The following is an 18,866-nucleotide window of genomic DNA, read 5'->3' as shown; positions in this document are numbered from 1 at the left end:
TGCGGTTTGTGGGACCTTGCTGTGCACAAATTGGCTGCCGCGTTTCCTATATTACAACAGTGACTATACTTCAAAAGTATTTTGTTGGCTGTAAAGCACTTTGGGGCCTCAAAATCACGGGTGCCTCTTGGCTGCCCAGAAGTGCCCAGATTTCCCATATGCACTAACGGCAGTCGAGGCTCCTCGCTGGAGGGGCGCAGTCAAAAAATTACCCCTTAAATATAGAGCCTCACAATTCAATTTTGCTTTGGTTGCCTCTACTTTAATGACAACTTAATCCATTATTATTGTTTTTAAATTCATTCATTGGATATGGGTGTCAGTGGCAAGGCCAGCATTTATTGCCCATCCTTAATAACCCTTTAGAAGATGGTGGTGAGCCACCTTCTTGAACCACTGTAGTCTGTGTGGTAACAACTGAGTGGCTTGCTAGGCCATTTCAGAGGGCAGTTAAGAATCAATCACATTGCTGTGGGTCATAGAGGCCAGGTTGGATAAGGACAGCAGTTTACCTTCCCTAAAGGGCACATTAGTGAACCAGATGGGTTTTTACAACAGTCCAGCAGTTTCATTACTGACACTAATGTAATGGTTATGTTACTAGACTAACTAATCTCCAGATTATTAGTCCAGACTTCTAGATTAGTTAGTCCAGTAACATAACCATTATACTACTATTAAATCTCCTGGAGCAAGTCTAACTTAACCACAACACCACTCCATTTAGCTGCAGTGTACAACAAACATCGAGGGCAAAGAAAGACCATTCGGATTCAATCTTACATCGTGCCCAGTGAAGCCGAGGCTGAAGGGCTCCGTGTGTGACCGCCTAAATTCAGACTGAGCCACATGAAACCAGATGGAAATGAGTTTCGACCACTTTATCAAGTAGTTATTTTTTTAAAATAGAAACAATTCGAACCAGGTAAATGTTTGCACAAGTCAGATCCCATCATGCGCTATGCACTGAGGACATCTGCTGGCTGGGACTCCCATGCACAGCTGTGTAGCACTGCACCAGTTATTGATGGAAAATAGACTCCTGATTCACAAAGCCCTTTTCCTTTGCCCCTTTTCATGAATTGTGTCCTTCATATTTTTTAAAATAGCAACAAAAAGTAATGAGTTGGTAAGCAATTAATGACAGTATTTTTTACATGTTCTTTGTTTCGTTCCCTTGTTGGATAAAACCAGGAAGTTACATAGAATTTACAGCACAGAAAGAGGCCAATAGGCCCAACTGGTCTATGCTGGCGTTTATGCTCCACACAAGTTTCCTCCCACCCCTCTTCATCTAACCCTATCAGCATATCTTTCTACAATAGATTGCATTTGAAAAATATAAGACTTTTAAAATTTTTCTGTGGAGACTTCAACATAAACCTCTTTCCAAACTGAAGGAGGCAAAGACTGAGGCCTAACAAGATGTCTGCCATAAGAGCACAGGTCCTGCAAACAGCTTAAGCCCCTTAACCACTTAGCTTACTTTCACTACTTTTTTCACAGTTCCAAAGCAATTGAATTGGTTTGGTTTTGTGAAGGTTCCTTGTCCTTTATTGGTCATTTCCCATACCTGAGTGTATCAGACATGATCTTATCAAATGGCAGAGCAGGCTCAAGGGGCCGAATGGCCTACTCCTGCTCTTAATTCGTATGTTCATATGTTGGTTATCTCAGCAGATCGTTACTTACTTGACACAATCAGAAAAGTGTGAGGGATGGCATTACAGGTATACATATACTTAATGTGCCACATTTAAAGTATGAAGCAAGCTATAAACAAGACTTTTAATTATGTAACTATACCTACAGGGTATTAATTTGATATAAGTCTTGGGCCATTTTTGATCGCTGGGATTGTTATAGTAGATGCTGGTGGCCAGAACTTCCTACACTTTTGATGCATGACAATGTCCAGACAGAAAAATAGTTTTCTTTTTATTAAGGGATAAACCAATGCAGTCTGTATATACTATATTTCATTTAACTCTTGTGTGAGAAGTATACTTTGCAGATTTTCAGATATGTATTTAAAAAATGTATTAGAAAAAAATAATTTTCTCGAATCCCCTTCATTTGAAAAAATATATCATTTCTCATTTACATTTTCCCAGCTTTTTCCCTTCACCTCATCACCCAACTCCACCATGTGACTGTGTGGTTGGGAGGAATCATGAGGCAATGAGTGTGTTCAGGCAGCAGTGCAGTGCCCAAGCCATGCCTTACTGATATCGATTCCTGTGAGCAAAAAGTATAAAAATCATTCAAACAAATCAATTGCGGGAAGCGCTGTTTACAGAGTTCACCTCATACATGTATTTAATCTCACACTGCTACTCTTTCCTTATTGCTGTGCCTGTGTCTAATGTCAAGTAATACGGATGGTGAGGTGGCTGGAAGAAGAAATTCTAAGATCTCTATCATTCTGAATCACGTTTTCAATCTTTTTGATTTATTTCTGTGTGTGCGTGTGTGTGTGTGTGTGAGATTGGCATATGTATGTGTATGTGTTTTTTTTAAATTCCCCCCATAAGGAAAAGTGCAGTCCCACATTTCCAGAAATGATGCAATTGAGTTTTCTGCATTTGGGGAAAATTCCCCAGATCATCACCATCACCACCACAGTAAAATACATTTACATCGCACCTTTAATGTAAAACAATCCCAAGGCACTCCACAGATAGGTGAAAGGAGAACGGACACTGCTTCACCCATGGAGAAACACCTTTGTCATCATGAGAAAGAAAGAAAGAAAGATAGAAACACTTGGATTTCTATCGCGCCTTTCATGAGCTCAGGACGTCCCAAAGCACTTTACAGCCAATTAAGTACTTTTGAAGTGTAGGCACTGTTGTAATGAAGGAATATCTCTTCTGCTAGGTTCTAATGCCAGTCATTTTTTATTATTTATAACTCATAGTCTTCCATATTTTTCTATTAGTCAACACATACTTCATGAACCCTGAGCTTTTGTTACAGTTCTTAAATTGTTCAAGCCCATTTTTTTTTTTCAGGGATACTCAGTAAAGTTTTGCAAAGGGCCATAATCCTGAACAGTGTCTTGTTTGAGGGTGGCCCCAACACATCCACCATAAGGCAACCCCAACTTGCTGTTTACTTTAAGAAGAATATTTATTTTTATTTTCTTACACCATGTTTAATTTTCCCATCTCAGCTCCAGCTGTACCCCAGAGCTAGTAGTCCATGAATTAAGACCCAGGGACACATGGAGCAGTAGATCTGCTGAGGAGGTGATGGGGAGTTGGCTGCAAGTAGGCCTAGTACCACTTTTTTTTATAATACGCAAGTGGTTATGTAATCTTTGCACTAGCGAATGGTTACATTGCTGTAAAGTCTGCCGTGGCTGTGGAGTTTATCTGTGTCCACAAAAAGCTGGTGGTCTCCTTACAATAGTGGAAGCTATAATGCCATATGGTAGGATGGGAAGGCTACAGCAACAGTCATGATGGAAGACCTCAGGTGTGAGATGAAGAACCAGTAATGCAGGAAATTCTTTGCTGCTGTGACATAGAGAAACCAGACAGATTTTATTTATTTGTTCTCGTGATATGGGCAACATTGGCAAGGCAACATTTATTGCCTGGTTGTCTTGAGAAGATAGTGGTGGGCTGTCTTCTTCTTGAAGTCTTTGTGGTGATGGTGTTCGCACAATGATAATAGGTATGGAATGACAAGATTTTGACCCAGCGACGACGAAGAAATGGAAGAATATATCCAAATCATTAAGGTGTGTGACTTAGTGGGGGCCTTGCAGGTAGTTGTGTCTCCATGAGGTTGCTGCTCTTGCCTTTCTCAGTGATTAGGGATACAGGACCCTACACTGTTGAAGTAAGCTTAGTGAGTTGCTGCGGTGCATCCTATAGATACTATACACTGCAGCCACAGCATACCAGTGGTGGAGGGTGCACTTACTGAATTCAGTGGCAGTGGCACTGATCAAGCAGAAAGCTTTGTCCTACATGGTGTTGAGCTTCTTCAGTGTTGTTGCAGTTACACCCATCCAGGTGAGTGGGGAGTATTCCATCACACTGCTGACTTGAGCTTTGCAGGTGGCGGAGAGGCTTTGAGGGGTCAGGCGGTGAGCCACTGGTTGCAGAGTACCCAGCCTCTGCCCTGCTTTTGTAGCCACAGTGTTGATATTGTTGCTCTAGTGAAGCTTCTGGTCAGTGGTAACCACCAAGATGTTGATGGTGGAGAGTCTCAGCAATGGTGCCGTTGAAGGTCAGGTGGAGGTGCTTGGGCCTTTTCTTATTGGAGATGGTATTATGTGGTGTTAGCTGAATGTTACCTGAACCCGCCAGCCCAAGACTGGATATTGTCCAGACTCTGTTGCAGGTTGGTATGGGCTGCTTCACGGTCAGAGGAGTTGCTTTAGATTAGTGACAACTGTGGAAACTTTTAAATGTTAACACATTTTCATGCAAAATTTATTTTAATTCAAGTTACAATGCAAGCAGTTAGTAATTTAAAGGGGAAGTGTCAGTTGAATTGCCCATAATCCCAAGTGTACTCTTACCAGTGTTTCTCACTTGCTTCTTATTGTTGTGTTTTCTACTTTAAAAGTGTTGATTAAAGGCAGCTAGAAAACAGACAATTTATGAATGATTTCCCCAGGAGAATGATGGACAGCGACTAGCACCTCCCATTCATGATGTCACCAGAGCAGAATATCACGATATCACAGCAGAAGGAAGTTATATCTTATTCCAGGCCAATGTTTTTAAAGCATAAGACACAGTAATAAAGGGGCAATCGGGAGACATTGAGGGTTATGTGGCTATCCAGTATAATGCAATTCCCCTTTAAGGATCAATATTAACAAAGCACAGTGCATACACTTTGAGATGCTTTTCTGTTTTTATTAATGTTAAAAGCATAGTAACTGTCCAGGACAGAAACATGGTGATACATTAAGTATCTTGTTTTCGTGCATTCATTGTTACTTGACAGATTTCATTTCTCCCCCCCATCCCAAATCAACACTAGTCATAGAAAAATGAAATGTACTTGTGCAGTTCTATTATTTCTAGGGCTGAAAATGTTAGAGGATAGAAATTGAAAACCCTTTGAGAAAGACTTAAAGCATAAACTCAGAGGAGAAATGGGACATTATGAAATGAAAAGTGATCACACAGCAGCTGCTAGCCTTTTGAAAAAAAATGAGAAATAGCTTTTTATGACAAGCATAATGAGCTCTCTTCTTTCTTGTCACATGATGACAAATTTTATTACTGCAAAGGAATATGTGGTACATAAAATATACAATGATATTAAAGTTGCATATGTTTGGAAAAGGTTACATTTATCATTAATTATTGTCCCATGCTGTCTGTCATCTTTCCCTCAAGAGAACCCCTCCCAGATGCTCTGATAATAATGCAAAGTTCACTCGCATTAACAATGAAGATATAATGGATTAAATTACTGAAAAAAAACATTACATGAAGACAGATCTTCTCGGAGTAGAACTACACCTTAACCCCAGCCTATCCTCAGTTAAATGGTCTCCACAATTTGGTGAACTTTGATGACTGGTCTATCAGAGTATATCGGCTACCCAGTATGGGTTTACATTAGAAAAAAAAACACATTTGATGAGTTCTGATGATATTATGAGCTGCTATAATATATGATATTTTATGAGCTGCTTTCTAATACCATGTACAAACTATTGAAAAGTCAAACAACTTTGTTAAATGTATTTTTGAACCAAAAGTTTCACTGGATTGTCTACTACTAAAAAGAAAGAACTTACATTTATATAGAGCCTTTCACAACCTCAGGATGTCCCAAAGTGCTTTACAGCCAATTGAGAACTTTTGAAATGTAGTTACTGTTGTAAAGTGGGAAACGTGGCAGCCAATTTGCACATACCCATTAACTTAGAATCATAGAATGATGCAGCACCGAAGGAGGCCATTCAGCCCATCATGCCTGTGTCAGCTCTTTCAAAATACTATCCAATTAGTCCCACTCCCCTTTAAGATTGTGCCCTTGTTCATTAGTACAGTGGGCAAGTGAAATAGCTATAAGAGTGCCTGGATGTATAGCTCTTTTTCTATATATATATATATATATATATATATATGATTTTGTGTAGTTAAATAATCTGGTGCTGGATGTGTAAATCAAGCAGGACTGATATCAGGGCAGGGAGCTCGCAAAACCATTAACATACAGGAAAGGCAGCCTTAGCATTCCGCCTTCTGGCCAGTTTACATGAACAAGCTAAAAGATGAAACAAACAAACATCTTTGACTTGTTTAGGGCTGGGACTCTTATCAGATGCTGGGTAGTCGTAAAACAATGAAGACTTGTAGGCTGGTCCAGTACACCTGACCTGGAAGTTGGAGGAGTCAAAGAAGGCCTGGGGGAAGATGGATTCCCAGCCTTGACAAAGGCAAAAGCAGTCTTAAGCCACGGTGTAAGGTGATGATTGGTTAAGGCCAGAGGTGGGTCACTAGTTGTTTTTGCAGACCCCTGAAAGGTGGAAGATAGTGGGGAAGGCTGACCCTTTATCCTTAAAGAAACAAAGAACTCGAGGCACCATTGGACACCTCGTCTTTTTGGGAGACCCCAATAGGGCAAGACCCCATGTCAATAGCTAACCCTGGGTCCACCTCCAAAAAGGGGCATAAAAAGACCAACCTGCCCTGATTTCAGGTTGTAGAGGCTCAGCAGGAGTAACGTAACTTTGACGAACGATCCGTATCAATAGAAGTGGCTCCAGGCAGAGCAGGACTGAGGATGAGGAGTCCAAGAGGTCGCCCCAGGCGGGGCAGAAGACGTGTGAATCGACGAAGATACCCCAGGCGGGGTGGAAAGCACGCTTCCTTCAAGGCTCCTGGACAGACATGACTCTACAGAGTGCGGAACAGGTGATATGATCTCTTGCTCTGTGTTGTAAACCACTGCCCCTGTGTGTTGGTCCTTTTGTGAATTCCAATAAAGCATCTTTTTACCAAATTGGAGTCAGGTCAATTACCGATAACTGAGAGTAAAATTTTACACCCCCTGCTCTTTCACCAACTTATCGACATATGAGCAAAAACAAGGGAAGCAGATTACTTAAAATAACATCTAATGATATATCTTCTAATTGTGAATCAAAATATAAATCATCTAAATTCAAAATTCAGGTGAAATTGTGCAATGTGATATTAATATACAAACAAATTAGCACATTCATATGAAATTCCTCCAGCCGCTATTTTAAGGATGATGTCAATAAATTTATTTCAAATGGATTAATACATTTGTTAAAATAGCAGCCAGAGGAATTTCAACATAGAATCATAAAATCATAGAAAGGTTACAGCAGAGAAGGAGGCCATTCGGCCCATCGAATCTGCGCCTGCTCTATTCTCCAGTTCTGGTCGAACCGGTGTTTTATAAAGGTTCAAGATCCCGTATGCTTTTTTAACTGCTTTCTTAACCTGCCCTGCCACCCTCAATGATTTGTGCACATATACCCCCAGATCTCTCTGTTCCTGTACCCCTTTTAGAATTGTGCCCTCTAGTTTATGTTGCCTCTCCTCGTTCTTCCTACCGAAATGTATCACTTCGCCTTTTTCTACGTTAAATTTCATCTGCCAAGTGTGCGCCCATGCCACCTGCCTGCCTATATCCTCTTGAAGTCTATCACTATCCTCCTCACTGTTTACTACACTTCCAAGTTTTGTGTCATCTGCAAATTTTAAAATTGTGCCCTGTACACCCAAGTCCAAGTCATTAATATATATCAAGAAAAGCAGTGGTCCCAGCACTGACCCCTGGGGAACACCACTGTACACCTCCCTCCAGTCCAATAAACAACCGTTCACCATTACTCTCTATTTCCTGTCCCTTAGACAATTCTGTATCCATGTTGCTACTGCCCCCTTTATTCTATGGGCCACAATCTTGATGATAAGCCTACCGTGCAGCACTTTATCAAACACCTTTTGAAAGTCCATATACATCACATCAACTGCATTGCCCTCATCTACCCTCTCTGTTACCTCATCAAAAAACTCTATCAAATTAGTTAAACATGATTTGCCTTTAACAAATCCGTGCTGGCTTTCCCTAATCCTTACACCCTTTTTTGAACAAGGGTGTAACATTTGCAATTCTCCAGTCCTCTGGCACCACCTCTGTATCTACGGATGTTTGGAAGATTATGGCCAGTACCTCCGCAATTTCCACCCTTATTTCAGACAGCAAGTCTTTCAAGTACCTCTCTTTTATCAATTTTTAGCCCATCCAGTATATCAATTATATCTTCCTTTACTGACACTCTGGCAGCATCTTCTTCGTTGGTAAAGACAGATGCAAAGTATTCATTTAGTACATCGGCAATCCCCTCTGCTTCCATGAGTAGATCTCCTTTATGGTCCCTACTCGGCCCCACCCCTCCTTCTACTACTCGTTTACTGTTTACATTCCTGTAGAAGACTTTTGGTTCCCTTCTGAACTTTCTATATTCTGCCTGGTTCTCACTTGTGTTATCAACCTGACATCTGTCATATGTCCCTTTTTTCTGTTTCATCTTACTCACTATCTCTTTTGTCATCCAGGGAGTTCTGGCTTTAGTTGCCCTACCTTTCCCCCTCGTGGGAATGTATCTAAACTGTACCTGAACCATCTCCTCTTTAAAGGCCGCCCATTGTTCAATTACAGTTTTGCCTGCCAATCTTTGATTCCAATTTACCCGGGCCAGATCTGTTCTCATCCCATTGAAATTGGTCCTCCTCCAATTGAGTACTTTTACTTTAGAGTGGGTCCGTGTCCTTTTCCATAGCTATTCTAAACCTTGAACAAATTTATATACTGCCTTTAACATAAACAAAAACAGCCAAAGTGCTTCACATAGGTTTAATCAGAAATAAATGGACGCTGAGCCAAAGAAGGAGGTATTAGGAGGCGTGACTAAAGCTTGATCAAAGATTTGGTTTGTAGTAAAAGAGAAGAGGGAATTAGAGAGGTAAAGGGGTTTAAGGTGGGAATTCCAGATGATGGGGTGTAGGCAGGTAAAGGTACTCGCTAATGGTGGGATGAGGGGTGAGGGGGTGGGGGAGAAGGCTCCACAAGAGCCTAGAATCAGTGGAACGGAGAGTTCTGGGAAGGCTGTGGGACTCGAGGAGGTTACAGAGATAGGGAGGGGTGAGGCCATGGAGGGATTTGAAAAGGAGGATGAGAATTTTAAATTGGGAGACCTGGAACCAATGTAGGTCAGGTCAGTGAGAGCAGGGTTGAAGGGCGAGAGAGGATACGGACAGCAGAGTTTGGGATGGGCTGAAGTTTACAGAGGGTGGAGAATGGGAGGCCGGCAAGGAAAGCATTACAATCGTCAAGCCCGGAAACGACAAAGGCAAGTAAACATTTTAATTTGATGCTTTGACCTCAAATACTCTTAAAGTCATGGTTTAACAAATTTGAAAGATATAGTTCACTTACGAGCTGTTAATTATTAGTGTAGAAAATGCACATATTCTAGTTTTACCAAGGAAGAAGATACTGCCAGAGTCTCAGTAAAGGAAGATATAGTTGAGATACTGGATGGGCTAAAAATTGAGAAAGAAGAGGTACTAGAAAGGCTCGCTGTACTTAAAGTAGATAAGTCACCCGGTCCGGATGGGATGCATCCTAGGTTGCTGAGGGAAGTAAGGGTGGAAATTGCGGAGGTACTGGCCATAATCTTCCAATCATCCTTAGATACGGGGGTGGTGCCAGAGGACTGGAGAATTGCAAATATTACACCCTTGTTCAAAAATGGGTGTAAAGATAAAGCCAGCAACAATAGGCCAGTCAATTTAACCTCAGTAGTGGGGAAACTTTCAGAAACGATAATCCGGGACAGAATTAACAGTCACTTGGACAAGTGTGGATTGATTAGGGAAAGCCAGCACGGATTTGTTAAAGGCAAATCGTGTTAACCAACTTGATAGAGTTTTTTGATGAGGTAACAGAGAGGGTAAATGAGGGCAATGCAGTTGATGTGGTGTATATGGACTTTCAAAAAGCGTTTGATAAAGTGCCACATGGTAGGCTTGCTATTAAGTTTGCAGCCCATGGAATAAAGGGGGCAATAGCAACATAATACAGAATTGGCTAAATGACAGAAAACAGAGTGTAGTGGTGAACGGTTGTTTATCGGATTGGTGGGAGGTGTGTAGTGGTGTTCCCCAGGGGTCAGTGAGGAGAGGCAATACAAACTAGGGGGCACAATTCTAAATGGGTAGAGGAACAAAGGGATATGGGGGAATATGTGCACAAATCGTTGAAAGTGGCAGGGCAGGTTTAGAAAGCGGTTAAAAAAGCATACGGGATCCTGGGCTTTATAAATAGAGGCATAGAGTACAAAAGCAAGGATGTCATGATGAACCTTTATAAAACACTGGTTCGACCACAACTGGAGTTTTGTGTCCAGTTCTGGGCACCACACTTTAGGAAGGATGTGAAGGCCTTAGAGAGGGTGCAGAGGAGATTTACTAGAATGATTCCAGGGATGAGGGACTTAAATCACGTGGATAGGCTGGAGAAGCTGGGGTTGTTCTCCTTGGAACAGAGAAGATTTAGAGGAGATTTGATAGAGGTATTCAAAATCATGAAGGGTCTAGACAGTGTAGATAGAGAGAAACTGTTCCCAATGGCAGAAGGGTCAAGAACCAGAGGACATAGATTTAAAGTGATTGGCAAAAGAACCAAAGGTGACATGAGGAAAAACCTTTTTACACAGCGAGTGGTTAGGATCTGGAATGCACTGCCCGAGGGGGTGGTGGAGGCAGATTCAATCGTGGCTTTCAAAAGGGAACTGGATAAGTACTTGAAACAAAAAAATGTGCAGGGCTACAGGGATAGGGCAGGCGAGTTGGACTAGCTGGATTGCTCTTGCATAGAGCCAGCGCGGACTCGATGGGCCAAATGGCCTCCTTCCAAGTTGTAACCTTTCTATGGCTCTATACAGAGGAAGCCTTGTAACCAGACACATTTGGCAGCAGTGGTTTATGAAAAGTGAAACCATCTGGTATCAACATGTGCATATCTGACCACCATTACAAAGAAGTTATGTTGACCAAGACACCAATGACTTAAGGCCCCAATTTTAACTCAGGGCGTTAGTGTGATGTGTAGGATCCAGGGAAGGTGGGGGAAATCACCACCTGGCTGGTGGGTGTGAGCGGGACTTTGGGTGGCAGGTGGCCGCTGCCAGAGACCTGAGGGAACGGTCCCCGACCCTAAGGTAAGAGGGCGGCGGGTGGGAGGTCCTCCTGGCCCACAAACAAACCTTAAAATGACCCACCTTCCTGGGCCTCTCCTGGCCTCGTTCCTGCTTGACGCCAGGTTGCACTGGCAGGTCCGCCATTGTGCACGACTTGAGTGAGCATGAGATAAAAGCGCGTCGTGGCCTTAATTGCGTCGTAGGACCCCGACTTTTACATGTTAATGAGGGCCCCGCCTGCCTATGGTGGGTACCTTATGCAAAACCAAAAACTGCAATGTTAGAATGGCGGAGGACGGGAACAGTCCCAGCACTCATCTCTGCGGGACAACACTTCCCACTTTCTGCCAGTCCGAGAAACTTTCCTTAACTCCTACCCTCTGTTTTCTGTTTTGTAGCAATCTTTCAATCCACTCTGCCACCTGACCCTTGACCCATAAGAACATAAGAAAATAAGAAATAGGAGCAGGAGTAGGCCATACGGCCCATTGAGCCTGCTCCACCATTCAATAAGATCATGGCTGATCTTTGACCTCTACTCTACTTTCCCACCCTATCCCCATATCCATTGATTCCCCTAGAGTCCAAAAATCTATCCATCTTAGCCATGAATATATTCAATGACTCAGCATCTTCAGCCCTCTGGGGTAGAGAATTCCGAAGATTCACAGTTCTCTGCATGAAGAAATTCTTCCTTATCTCAGTCTTGAATGCCGCCTCTTTATCCTGCGACAACGTACCCTAGTTCTAGATTCTCTAGCCAGACTCCACACACCCTGACCTTTGTCACAAGTCTGTTATGTGGCACCTTATCATATGCCTTCTGAAAGTCTATGTACTTGTCTATTCTTTCTGCTAGGAACATAAGAACATAAGAAATAGGAGCAGGAGTAGGCCATATAGCCCCTCAAGTCTATTCCGCCATTCAATAAGATCATGGCTGATCTTCAACCTCAACTCCACTTTCTTGCTCTATCCCCATATCCCTTGATTCCCTTAGTGTCCAAATATGCATCGATCTCATTCTTGAATATAGTCAATGACTGAGCATCCGCAGTCCTTTAGCGTCGAGAATTCCAAAGATTCACAATCCTGAGTGAAGAATTTTTTGCTCATCTCGGTCCTAAGTGGCCGACTCCTTATCTTGAGACTATGATCCCTAGTTCTAGATTCTCCAGCCAGGGAAAACAGCTTCTCAGCATCTACCCTGTCAAGCCCCCTAAGAATTTCAATGAGATCACCTCTCATTCTTCCAAAGTCCAGAGAGTATAGGCCTATTCTACTCAATCTCTCCTCATAGGACAACCCTCTCATACCAAGAATTAATCTAGTGAACCTTCGTTGCACCCCCTCTAAGACAAATATATCCTTCCTTAAGTAAAGAGACCAAAACTGTGCACAGTACTCCAGGTGTGGTCTCACCAGAGCCCTATATAATTGCAGCAAGACCTCCTTACTCTTACACTCCAACCCTCTCGCAATAAAACAACCCCCTTCTTCAAAGAATTCAAGAAGGTTGGTTAAACATGTCCTTTCTTTTAGAAATCCATTCTGACTATTTTCTATTATATTCTCCATCTCTAGATGTTTTATTATCTCATCTTTTAGCAAAGATTCTAGTTTCTTACCACTGACGTTAAGCTAAGTGCTCTATAGTTCCCTGGATTAGTTCTATCTCACTTTTTGCAGATCGAAATTACATTTGCTGTCTGCCAATCTTCTGGCACCGTTCCTTTATCTATTGAGTATTTATATACGGATACTAGTGCCTCTGCTTCTTCAGTGAAAACTGAAGCAAAGGCCCCGATATTTATGGGGAGGCAGGGAGGGTGCAGGGGAGTGGGGGACCAGTGGGGGGGAAACCCGGCAAAGCCGGGGACTCGGAGGTCCTGCCGAATTTAACAGTATCTTTTATCTTCCATTTCTCGCCCTGCAGCCGGCCAAATTGACAGGCTGGCTGGCTGCCAGACGGGAAAACCAGTGGCAGGAGGCTGCAGCCGGGGACCCTTAGAGACGGTCCCGGCAATCAGGAGGGTTGTAAGTCGGAGATCGGGTCTTTGGATGGGGGGGGGGGGGGGGGCCCGAGAGAGAGGTCATCATGGGAGGAGGGAAGGCCGGAGATCAGGGTTTGGGTGGTGGGGTCGATCCTGATCGAGGCATGGAAAGGACATTGGTGCTTGGAGGTGGGGGGGGGGGGGGCGGGGGAGGGGGAAGAGAGAGCCCACGATCAGCAGAGGGGAGGCCGAAGTCTTCCTTGAGGGCCGTTGGGGAGCACTCCTGCTCCTTCTGGCCCATAAGGAGTGCTGTAAAAGGCACTTATCTTCTTGAGCCGACAGCTCCCAGCTCCCGCCTCCCTCTCACTGTTGGGTTTCCTGAGTTTTGGGAAACGCAGCCGGCAACTTTTACATTTAAATCAGGCTCCCAATTGCACTGTGGGAGCCTGACTTAAATATGTTAGTGAAGTGTGCCGCCTCTCCACGGTGGGTCACTCGCACACCACAAAACACACCGCCGTAAGGAATTGGGGTCGTATTCCCCATATTTTTCATTTTTAACCCCCCCCCCGCCTCGACCTTCTCTCACTTGTCGTGGAAGGGTTAAATATGAGGCCAAAGTATCCCTGCCATTTCAGTATCATCTCCTGCGAGTTTATCTTGCTCACCCGTAGTGGCCCGATCCCTATCCAAATTCTCCTTTTATTGCTTATTTCCCAATAGAATACTATTTCTTATTATATTTTTGTTTCATATTTTCTTTTTTGCTTTCCTAATTGTCATTTATTAACATTTTTCTAAGCTCATCCTGTTCCCTTTTGTCATCCTCTCTTTTACAGCTAATGTACTTTGCTAATGTCTTTTTCTTTAGTTTCAATTTTATTGTCACCTCTTTATTTATCCATGGCATCTCATTCTCGGCTAGTTTGTGGTTATTTTTTAGTGGAATAGATTTCTCCTGAACTTTATCAATGGTTTCTTTAAATATTGCCCATTGTTGTTCTACCTCTAACTCTGTCAATATTTTTATCCACTTTACCTCCCTCATTCCCTCATAGTTGGATTCTTTCTAATCTATTACTTTGGCCTTTGTACTATCTTAATCCTTATTATATTGTTATCACTACTCCCTAGATGTTCTCCCATGTTTAAATCTCTTGTCTCCTCCAGTTCATTTCCAATACTAAGTCTATCAGTGCTTCCTCCCTTTTGGGCTTCTCACATATTAGGCCAGAAAGGAGTCTTATGCACACTACAAAAATGTCATCCCCTTCTCCTCTTTCACTCCCTCTCCCTGACAGATTATTTGGGGGTAGTTGAAGTCCCTCGTGTTTCTATGGGCGTGAAATTGGTCTTCGTCAGTAGCGTAAAACGTGCTCATAGTGAATCGGCAGCCCGTTTTACACATCACCCGATTTTCTTGAAAGAAAGTCTTGAATTTATACAGCAACTTTCACAACCTCAGAACATCCCAAAGCGCTTTACAGCTATTGAAATACTTTTGAAGTGTAGTCACTGTTGTGTTGGCCAGGGGCTGCAGAAACTATTGAGTTTATTCCAAACTGCTGACACGCAGGCAAAAGCAACTTTTGAACTGAAGTAACCTGAGTTCAGTCACTGGCCTGAGCTGGCTGGAACCGGTTTGAATTAGCTAAGTTTTGTGAAAGACAAAGGAGATGTGATAAGACACAAGTCCTTATTTAGAAAAGGAGTAATGAGGTAATGCTATCTAAGTCCTTGGGACAGAGCCAATGAGGAGAAGACACAGACTGGGCAAGCAAGCCTAAACCAACGAAAGAGAGAGACAACACAGCTTGAAGAGAGAAGATTCGGAATAAGAATGAAGAATCTGGAGCGTGGAGCCAGAGCGAAGACTCCAGAGACCAACCATCGCGGAAGTGGAAGAACCTACGGGGACGTAGAGACAACGTCGCGAGAGAGAGAGAACGGAACGCCTGGCCAGCGTCAGCTCTCCTTTTCGGGTATTATCCTTTATATTCTGTGACCACTCAGGGAGTGTCAGAGAAACCTAGTGGGTGTGCGTTTAGATCCTAGTTTGGGTATAAAACTGTATAACCTGGTACAAACTGCATGTCTATATCTAACCAGACGTATAGCGTTTAGATCCTAGTTTGGGTATAAAACTGTATAACCTGGTGCAAACTGCATGTCTATATCTAACCAGACGCATAAGCTATATGTATATGATCTAACGGCGTGAATAAAGCGAATTGAGAGTTAAGAGAGAATTGACTCTTCTCCTCTTTGTACTAAGCCAATAACTGTAACCGGTGACCTCCGGTCAACAGTTGTAATGTAGAAAACGTGGCAGCCAATTTGCGCACAGCAAGGTCCCACAAACAGCAACATGATAATGAACAGATCACTTTTTTTTTTAAGTGATGTTGGTTAAGGGATAAATATTGGCCAGAACTATCTTGCTCTTCTTCGAATAGTGCCACAGCCTCTTTTATGACCACCTGAAAGGCCTCAGTTTAACGTCTCACCTGAAAGACGGCACCTCTAACAGTGCGACACTCCCTCAGGACTGCACTGGAGTGTCAACCTGGATTATGTGCTCAAGTCTCTGGAGTTGGACTTGAACCTACAACCTTCTAACTCAGAGGCGAGAGTACTACCCACTGAGCCACAGTTGACCAAAGTATTCAAGAGCAGACTTCTACAGGTCCATAATATATTAACAAGATCATCAATGCAAGCATGCTTCTCCTTTCCCCAACTCCCTCGAGTCCCTCCATACCTCTGCCCTGAGCTCATGTCACTCTGTAGAAAGTCCATGATCTCCCCTCTACCCTTACCAGGCTCACCTGCTTCATAAGAACCACCAACTTAACGTTGGCAAGACACAGGCCATTTAATTTAGCTCCTGGTAAAAGCTCTGTAGCCTAGCCCTTCCTTCCACCTTCTCACTGCTCACTCAAGCTGAATCCAAAGGTGTGCAATCTTGATGCCATGGTCCCTTAGTGCCCTCCAGATCCAACTCCTTTCCACCCACACACCACCATTCCTCAGCCTACAGCTCAAGCACACAATCATTGGTTTCTTTTCTTCAAGCCTCAGCCTGCCACCCTGCCCCCGCCCCAGAAAGTCTACCCTGGACTCTTTTGTTCCCTCCGACTCCCTTTCTAAAGTCCTTGAACATGTCTCCACTCAGGTCCATGCGGATTTCTCCCATTGCTCCCTATTCAAATCCCATCAGTCCAGTTTGTACCCTGCCCGCAGCACCAAGACTGTCCTGGTCAAAATGACTAATGAAGACCTTTGTACTTGCAATTCTGGTGCATTATTCCTCCTTGAGCTCCGTGACTTCTCTGTGGCATTTGACACGTTTGCCACGCTGCTCTCCTCCATAATCTCTCCTTCACGATCCACCTCCACAGCATTGCACTCACTTGGTTTCATTCCTACCTGCAATGGCTTCTCTTCCCGCCCTGCACAGTCAGGTCAAGTGTCCCCCAAGGTTCGATTGTTGACCATCTTCTTTTCCTAACTGCTCCTTGGTTACTTCATCTTGTAGAGATAGGAGGTGAATTTCCATGGCGATTCTCCTCCTCGTCCACTGTAACTTTGGTTAAAGAGCCGCAGGAACCCCCGAAAAACGATGTTAGCGGCATTTACACTGTTTTTCCGCGGCTCTTACATAGAATGACATCGAATTTTACAGCACAGAAACGGGCCATTCGGCCCAACTGGTCAATGCCGGCGTTTATGCTCCACATGAGCCTCCTCCCTCCCTACTTCATCTAATCCTACCAGCATATCCTTCTATTCCTTTCTCCCTCATGTGTTTATCTAGCTTCCCCTTAAATGTATCTGTGCTATTCACCTCAACTACTCCTTGTATTAGTGAGTTCCACATTCTCACCACTCTCTTGGTAAAGAAGTTTCTCCTGAATTCCCGATTGGATTTATTAGTGACTATCTTATATTTATGGCCCCTAGTTTTGGTCTCCCCCAAAAGTGGAAACATCTTCTCTACGTCTACCCTATCAAACCCTTTCATAATCTTAAAGACCTCCGTCAGGTCACCCCTCAGACTTCTCTTTTCCAGAGATAAGAGCCCCAGCCTGTTCAATCTTTCCTGATAGGTATAACCTCTCAGTCCTGGTATCATCCTTGTGAATCTTATTTGCAACTTCCCCAGTGCCTCTGTATCCTTTTTATAATATGGAGATCAGAACTGTGCAGAGAACTCCAAATGTGGTCGAACCAAGGTTCTATACAAGTCATCGTCCTGACCAGATATTAAAGGTGGCAGTGCAAGAATATAAAGCCACCAAAAGAATGATAAAATGATAAAAGGAACAGTTAATACCCAATTTTAGAAAGGTCTTGAAAGGTGTGATCAAATGAAAGTATTTGAAAAGATCCAGAAACTATTTGATGAACTTTGGTCAATTTTCATTGAGAATAATGGGGCAAAAAAATTCACCACATATTCATGGACTGTCAAGAACAGTTCATTATCATCTCAAGCAGGGTGAAATAATACTCCCCGCTGCACCAAAGTCACTTCCTTTTTCTCTCCACTGCACTTGTGCCTTCTCGACACGAGCACATATTGAATTAGTGCTAATTACTGCTACATTTGAAGGTAATTTTATGCTGTGCGCTGTTGTTTGAAAACACAAGGGGTCCCTTAAAAAGCTGTCAGAAAGAGAAGATTTTTATCCCATCTGCTTGTGACGCATTCAGGATCCCAGGTCTTACTGGTGGCGAAACAGTGCTAAAGCTCACACAGTTTCATCGTTTGTCATTCTTATTATGGGCTGCTAATTTTAGTGCTGGTGTCACATTTACAACATGCTGTTAAAAATTTGAGCATGCCTACGTCTAATTATGCATATCACGTTAATTTACCTTGTCTTTATTAAGTTTGCTTTTCCCAGTGGCAATGTAATACAAAGTTACTGTAGTATGCTAAATGAGAGAAAATGAGGTTAGTGAAGATTAAGTCCATTTAAAGGGGCCTGGTCATTTTACTAGAGAGATTTGGGGACCAGGCTACATTCGTGAAACAATACAGGACAAGCTCCTTTGAAAGTTCAGTGGCCACACAGTTATGCTGCCCATCAGAACCAGCAGATGCCACCGGAAGCTATTGTTTCCACCAGAAATTGATCATTTAAAATGTGTTTAATGAAACAATGACTTTCTAACTGGTACCAGGGATGAGGGACTTCAGACATGTGGGGAGACTGGAGAAGCTGGGATTGTACTCCTTAGAGAAGAGATTAATTTTCAATCTGAGATCGATAGATTTTTGCCAGCCAAGGGTATTTAGGGATATGGAGACAAGATGGGTGGATGGAGTTAGGATACAGATCAGCCATGATCTCACTGAATGGCGGAACAAGCTCGAGGGGCTGAATGACCTCCTCCTGTTCCTATGTTCCTGGTAACGAGGAAATACATGAGATTCAAAAATGTTTTTAAATGTTTCAGTTTTTAAAACTTTTGCCAGACTTACTACGCCGTTCCAAGTTCTGAAACCACTTCCCCCGTCAGCTAAGGCAAACGACCCGATAGCGTTGGAAATTCTGCGAGGAGCCCACTCAATTTATTCAAATGGCCTTTACTTCGGTAATTTGGCTGGGATTGGGTCAGACAGAACTCCCTCCTCAACA

Source organism: Heptranchias perlo, chromosome 3 (genome assembly GCF_035084215.1).
Source record: "Heptranchias perlo isolate sHepPer1 chromosome 3, sHepPer1.hap1, whole genome shotgun sequence".
Lineage (NCBI taxonomy): Eukaryota > Metazoa > Chordata > Chondrichthyes > Hexanchiformes > Hexanchidae > Heptranchias > Heptranchias perlo.
Note: the sequence above shows the minus strand (reverse complement) of the source record.